Below are 7,938 nucleotides of genomic sequence, written 5' to 3' on the forward strand. Positions count from 1 at the left end.
AGGAGAAGAGAGTGGCCCTGAGTACAGGGGAAGAGCACAGGAGGAATTGGGGGGGGGAAATGAAATGGAGGGACAGATTTAATCCTGGGTCAATTAGCCTTAACATTTCATCTCAAATGGTTCCATCCCTGTAACACTTGCAGCCACACTCATAAGACATTATTACACAGAAATGGAGAGAGAGATAAATGAATTGAGACAGGGCTGGGAAATTAAAGCGAAGAGGAGATGCAGCTGGTTGAGCTGTGCGAAGATGTACGCTGATGAAGAAAAAACACAAGATGAGAGGAAAGAAAAAAGAGAGAGAGAAGGAGATAGCGAGAAAAAAAGCTGGAGCGTATGGAGACTGAGCTGCATTTCACTTGGCAGTTGGCTGCTTTGCCGAATGGATTGTATAGGGCTCCCATCCCACACTAACTTGACAAAGAGGCTTTGCCAAGATTAGCTTTCTATCTGTCTGCGCTCCAGCACTGGCATGCACACGCATGCAGGGATTAGCACGCTAACGCATTTACACAGGCGCCACTGTGTAAACAGTGCACTCGCCTCCTTAATACAATGTAATGCTTTAACATGTTCACAATGACAGTATAGCATTGGCTTAAGCTTTCCTCTGTGCCTGCCGTCGGACACAGCTATTGTTTGAGCACTTGGTTAACTGCATTTGAATGAAGAGTTAGTGAGGGAAGTCAGTTGGTTAGCAAGTGAACAGCCACACCCAAGGGCCCCCCACAAGCACAAGTATCCACACTGCTTCAGCTAGGAGCTTTAAGTTAGCTGGGAGTCTCTTGGTCTTGGGATGTTAAAGCAGCATTCTGTTAGGTTTAATGTTATGTGCTGTATGTAAGGTATGCTTTTATATGTAGAAAGTGTACCTTCCTGACATTTATTTTAAAGGCACACAGGTCATATAAATGGGGGGTAAACACACCTGCCATTCCTACTAACTACCAATTGTTAAATGATGAAGAATGTGTCATTTTCAACACACACTCTCTCCGGCTCCTAGGTGTAATGGCCCTAGAACAGTGATGATTTTGGTAAATGCAGCCCTGCTCTATGGGTTGTTCAATATTCAAGTGGCATGAGTATTGATATTTGCATGCAGTCATCATTTAAAGAGCCTAATGTAATATGATCGCCATGTTCGGCTCAACCACTTTGTAACATTTGCATTATTATTTGAGTGCAAATGAATATGAATGTCCTTTCACTGCGCTTGGTGCAGGCTCACAATCACCGGATGAAAGAGTACTCGCGGTGCTGTAATTTACCATTTCACAGCAGAATTGGTTGGTTGAGTTGACTGGAATTCCCTTCAGGTTGTGTCATGGTTCAGCTAAACCCTTTGTGAATTGCATTTCCATTTTTTCCTTCCAGATACATTCTCATTCCTCTCCTTATGCCAGAAATTAAAGTCGAAAGGTCATTTAGTGTACGGCTGGTTTCGGTTACTTAAATGCTGCCATATTTCATGTCACTATATTTGATAATTTTTCTTTCTGCGTTTGAATTGACTATATATTTTCAAGTTGTTTCTGTCACAGCAAAACGGCCATTGCCAGTAGTGTTGGGTGACCTTCAGATTGGTAGTATTGTGGTCAGCAAGTGCTCTGTTGACAGCTCCTGTGCCTGTGGCGTGGTTTTGAGCTGCTTCACACTCACGGCACACACTGTTCCATCCCCAGCCAATTATATGGTGCCATTATTGACACAAAACACGTGGGTAATTTTCAAGATGTAAAATGTGCATTTCATTATATTGGTTGTTATTTCATTGCCAGATCAGGAGCCTTTTATCCATCCCTCTGTCTATCGTGAGGTTCGTAGTTTTGCACAGCCTGTTTTAGCCCTGCAGCAATATTCCTTTTGAGGGAGAGATTAAAAGAGGAGGGCTATGAGTGTGTGGGGCTCTGGCTGGACTCAAGGACTCCCCCAATCCTCTCACGTTTCATGGATTCTCTTTCTTTCTTTCTTTTGGCAGCATGGGTCTGTTGCTCTCTGGCTGTCTGCTAACCCTGTCAGAAAAAGCTGAAACAAGTTGTTCTGTTATTTTATTTAATCACCAGTGGCTCAGTGCTGTTTGTATGCCGATGTTACTATGCTTAAGCCCTACTAATTGCTGTTGATATCTCCCGGTGCTTGGAAGGTAATTAGTGGGAGCGTCATTATTTGTTCATCGAGTAGCCTTCATCTATGCCAGGCCCAAACTGGCATGTTGCCATTTTTATTATGGCCAACCATCGATAAATGTTTTTCTGTCATGCTGCCATATTTGTCATGGCTAATTTTCTACCAACAATTAATGCTTTTCTGTTATGGCTAATTTTCTACAATTGATGAATGTTTTTTTATTTCCACTTTTATTTGACTTACCTCGTTGCTATTTTTGCTGCGAAACGTTGATCTTTTTACACGGTATGCTTCTAAGAACTACAGTATGTCACATTTGTGTTATTTGATGTTGAAGTCTGTGCTTGCTCTACCAAAATAATTGACCCCCCCCTTAGTGTTGAGTGTGTGAATTGAAGTGGGAAACAAGCACCGCTCCTGTATTATTTAAAACCCCTTTAGCTTCATTACATCGCATAAGTGCTGTTCATGTGGTGCCTATGATAATATTGAATATATTATTCTGTGAACACCAGTTACGCCATCTCAAGTGTACAGTGGTGTTTGAAAGTTTGTGAACCCTCAAATGTTTATATTTTTGCATAAATATGACCTAAAACATCACTAGATTTCTCTTGTCCTAAAAGTATAGAAAGAGAATCCAATTAAACAAATAAGACAAAATATTATACTTGGTCATTTATTTGTTGCGGAAAATGATCCAATATTACATATCTGTGAGTAGCAAAAATATGTGAACCTTGTACAGTAATAACTGCAACTAAACATTTCGTGATCAGTGATGATACGTGACAGGAATTGTAGCCCATTCCTCTGCACAGAACAGCTGTTGGTGGGTTTCCTCACATGGGCTGCTCGCATCACGTCCTTCCACAACATTTTGATTGTATTAAGGTCTGGACTTTGACTTGGCCATTCCAAAACATTAACTTCAGTCTTCTTCATGCATTGTATGGCAAGCGACTTGTGAGCTGAATGTTGTTGTCTTGCTGCATGGCCCATGCTCTCTTGAGAGTTCACTGACAGATGACCTGACATTTTCTTTTAGAATTTGCTGGTACAGTTAATTGTTCCATCAATGATCCAGCAAGCCATCCTGTCCCAGAAACAGCAAAACGGGCCCAAGCCATGATAAAACCACCCCCATGTTTCACAGATTCTTATTCTGGAAAACAGTGTTTCCTTATCCAAACATAACACCTCTCATTTATGCCAAAAACCCTATTTTGGTCTCATCCATCCATACAAATTTGCCCCAATAGCCTTTCGGCTTGTCTATGTGATCTTTAGCAAACTGCAGATGGGCAGCGGTATTCTTTTTTGGAGAGTAGTGGCTTTCTCCTTACATCCCTGCAATGCACACCATTTTAGTTCAGCGTTCTCCTGATGGTGGACTCATTAGCCAATTTGAGAGAGGCCTTTAGTTGCTTTCAAGTTACCCTGGGTTCCTTTGTGTTCTCGTCGACAATCACACGCCCTGTTCTGGGAGCGATCTTTGTCGGCCGACCACTCCTGGGGAGGGTAACAATGGCCTTGAATTTCCTCCATTTGTACACAATCTGTCTGGCTGTAGATTGTTCGAGTCGAAACTCTTTAGAGAGGGCTTTAAAAGCTTTTCCAGCCTGATGAGCACCTTACTTCTTTTTCTGAGGTCTTTAGAAATCTCCTTTGTGCTGTGATACACTTCCACAAACGTGTTTGAAGATCAGACTTGATGCCTGTTCTTTACATGACACAAGGCGCCCACTCATACCTGATTGGCAACCAATTGATTAAAAACACCTGACACCTGAGATTCACATACTTTTGCCACTCACAGATATGTAATATTGAATCATTTTCCTCTATAAATAAATGACGTCCTAGTGTAATATAATTTCTTTCACTGGGTTCTCTTTACCTACTATAAGGACGTTTGAGAAAAAGGTTTTTAGGGCATATTTATGCAGAAATATAAAAGATTCTAAAGGGTTCACAAATTGTCAAGCATTCCTGTACAGTACAGAAGAAACGCATGGTTGTAGGGAAACCTTGCCCCAAGTTCTTTTAATAAGAGCAACTCAGCTCAAAAGATGAAAGCATAAACCACGTCAGTATTGTACTGCCACATTATTGAAAACCTGCACGATGCCCGCAAGGTCACAGAAACATCATCAAAAACAACCTCCCACACTGTAAACCTGAGTTACATAATAACATTTAAGTACATATATTATTTTTTATAAGTAAACTTAACTTAAAAATTATACATCGGCTATACTGATTTATTTTGTTATCATTTTCATAATTTTTAAGTTCTCTGAACTCATATTATTCCAAAATCGTCCAGGATTTTGCCTCATCGGATATTTGTGTTTCTCTGGGTCTTCCACAAACTAGTTATTATGCCCTTACAAGTTTTTGAAAGGGTATCTCCCTTACGTGCCAACTTCTTGCGCAAGCTCTTTCTGTAGAGAGAACTGTCATTGGTCGACCACCTTCCCAGTGTTGCCAGATGTACATTAACATCTGTGATTTAGCAGACGCTTTTATCCAAAGCGATTTACAAGGAATTTTGCATTTATAGAACAGGAGCAGTTTAGGGGTTCACACTTACTATACACTTGGTAAGGAGGAGTGGGGAATCGAACTAGCAACCTTCCAACCTCTTGATTATTAAACGACTCCTCTACCTTAAGTCTGCTGTCTCTGTCTCTCATCACAAGATCTCTGCAATGGTGTTCTCAACGACGTTGATGACGTCAGATACTAAAAAAATACAATTATCAGGCAATGTTTACTCAAAAAATACATTCCAATAGAATTAAAACGTCTTCACTTTCTCAGAAATCTAATACATTTAAAGTTGGGTCAACTAAATACCAGGTTTTAAGTACTGAATACATAATGTTAATAAGTTAGTAGAACTGTTTGGGTTTACAGTACATCAGCACTCTGTCATCATCATCATTGTCATTATGTGTTTGTTTGTTCCATCTGACACCCAATAAAAGCGCTTGGCTTACAGACAAGGCTGACACACTCAAGTTAAAAACTAATTTCCAATGAGCTCCTAGGTGATAAAGGATTACATGCTGGCTGGTAATAACTTTGCAGACACGTGTGACAGGGTGTTGTTAACTGCTTGGGATTTGCAAGAAATCATTGAGGTTAATGTGTGATATTCATGTCTCTCATTTTTATTTGAGAGAGAAACTGCTGGCTGTTTTTCGTTACTTCTGGTTTATGCCGTAAGGCAAGCAAATACATAAATCCAGTATTACTTTTGCCAAGGGTGGCTTGGCAAAGGTGCGTGATTATGCTGAGTGCTGGCTGTACACAGGAGGGAATGCTGTTGTTACAAGGAATATTATCCACACAGAGACGGTATGGGCCGAGTGTCCTTCCGTGATAAGTTTGTTGTCCGCGCAGGGCTAAGTAAGAGCCTCTTCTTTAATGGCCGTGGGCTGAATATGCTGAGAGGGTATTTTCTTATCAACTCACCAGGGAGAGTACAGGAGTATGCCTGTGTCAGTGATGATGAAAGAGTAGAGAATAAGGCTATTAAGAAGGAGGCAGAAGGGTCGGTGAATACAAATACACAAACACACACACACACACACACACACACACAGAGATATACATTTATGTATGCAAAATCCTTTATTAAGGAAGAGTACCCCATACCCTTGTTAAATTCTAAGTATACCAATTGGTACATAGGAATACACTAGTTTTATAAATTACACACTATTAATTACTTGTGTAAATGCACATTGTTATACTTACATAGACAAACCCCACTAATCTGCATATACACAAAATATCAATTTGCTCTTTCTAATGAAATCATCCTTATCATACTCAATATGTTACATTGTAGTAATATGTTCATAATACATTCAAGCAATGTCACAGAGGCCGGGTAACAAAAGGACCAACAGAAGCTTTGTTTACACACTACCCTGTGTATGCACAGTTGATGCTTGTTGTCAGTCGTCCTACAGGTGCCTGATGCACATGTGCACATGCCCAGTCCCTTATCAGCGGCCAGCACAGTCTCCCAGCAGGAGCAACAGTGATGATTTTCCATCTGACCGATGTGATTGCACTCCTCTTTCCGCTCTGGGGAGGAAAAAAAAAGAGAGAGCGAGGAAGCGATCGAGTAAGCGAGGGACAGGGTGTCCATCTCATCACCTACCCCACGGATATTCATCAGTCCGGAGGACGTGGGAGGCCTTGGCCCAAGCTGCCTGTCCGTCTGACTGACAAACGCTCTGCGTGATATGCGCTCGCAAAAGGCCAGACACTACCCGAGGAAGTCGTCTCTTCCAGGCAGAACTCGAAAGAGCAAGAGGGAGAGAGAGAGAGAGAGGAGGAAAGAGAAAAGATAGAGTGGAGAGAAATGCACAACAAGATGGGAAGAGGTGGAGAGAGAGAGAGAGCGAGAGAGAGGAGAAGTAGAGATAGAGAGGAAGGAGAAATTAACAGGGCAATAGAGCGAGGAGAGATAAGTATGCAATGAGGATCCCATCCTAATCCCTTTCTACAGACCCGTGGCATTGAAAACTCGCAAAGGAGTCAAATGTCAGAGTTTGTTTGGCTACAGTCTCATATATTAGATTCGCAGTGACCCCGAGCTCCGAGTTTGACGAGTGCAAATAGTTTGGGATTCGCAGACATACAGCTGCATCAAGGTCAGTGTAGGACCAGTCACCAGTAATGATTTGTCCTGACTTGGGTTGCAAGTTTAATTAGCAGGAGCATTTTAGGGTAATTACTCACAGTGGTGTGATGAGAGATGAGAGTGAGTGCATGTGTGTGTGTATGTTTGTGTGTGTGTGTGTGTGTGTGTGTGTGTGTGTGTGTGTGTGTGTGTGTGTGTGTGTGTGTGTGTGTGTGTTTGATGTCTGTGTAAATGTGTTTGTCCTTGTGGGTCTTTGAGGGTGTGTGTGTCTGAGGGAGAGAGAGAGAGAGAGAGAGAAGGTGAGAGATGGAGAGAAGGCATGGCATGGATAATATCTTTGGGTCCAGATTTTCTCACAAAAATGTAGCCTGAGTGATCAATCCGATCATCTGAGAGTGCATGGAGTAGCACTACTTCAGGTCCACCTGCCACAGCTGATTCAGCTTCCATAGTCTTTGCTTCATCATCTGTGTTTCAAGTTAGACGACCGTGCCGTCACCTTTAAATCTGTCAAAAAAGTGGATTCCAGAGATTCTCGTTTTAGCATAAATTTCACCCTAGTGTCCCTCACCCTAGTCTCCCTTCTGTCATTTTGCAGTCAAGCAGAACATATTGACTTCGACCAGACTGTGTGTTGATCGGGCAATGGAGAGGTATTGATCAATGATAGTAGGACTCGCTGGGGATGCTCTGAATGACTGATTGATTCACGTGATGTAATGGTAGCTTGTGGACATATTCTTAATTTAAAGAGGGGGTTTGACAGTCAGTGGGTTCATATCAGTGATTCGGATGTGTAATGCAGAAGAGGCTGATAAAACCTGGATGGATTTTGCTCTTTAAATTCTATCCGAGGAATAGCTTAATTTTCAATTACGCTTCAAAGGAAATGGCCGTATCAAACAACTCAAGCGAAACTGCCTTATTTTACTAAAGTCTGCAGGAGCACTCACCACTTACCACGCAGGGCTGGACTCCGAACCCAAAGGGCCCTGGGGCTACACCTAATCCAACATATCACACACACACACACACACACACACACACACACACACACACACACACACACACACACACACACACACACACACACACACACACACACAGGGCTGGACTCGGAACACAAAGGGCCCTGGGGC

The sequence above is a fragment of the Sprattus sprattus genome (genome assembly GCF_963457725.1).
Source record: "Sprattus sprattus genome assembly, chromosome: 6".
In the NCBI taxonomy this organism is placed as follows: domain Eukaryota; kingdom Metazoa; phylum Chordata; class Actinopteri; order Clupeiformes; family Clupeidae; genus Sprattus; species Sprattus sprattus.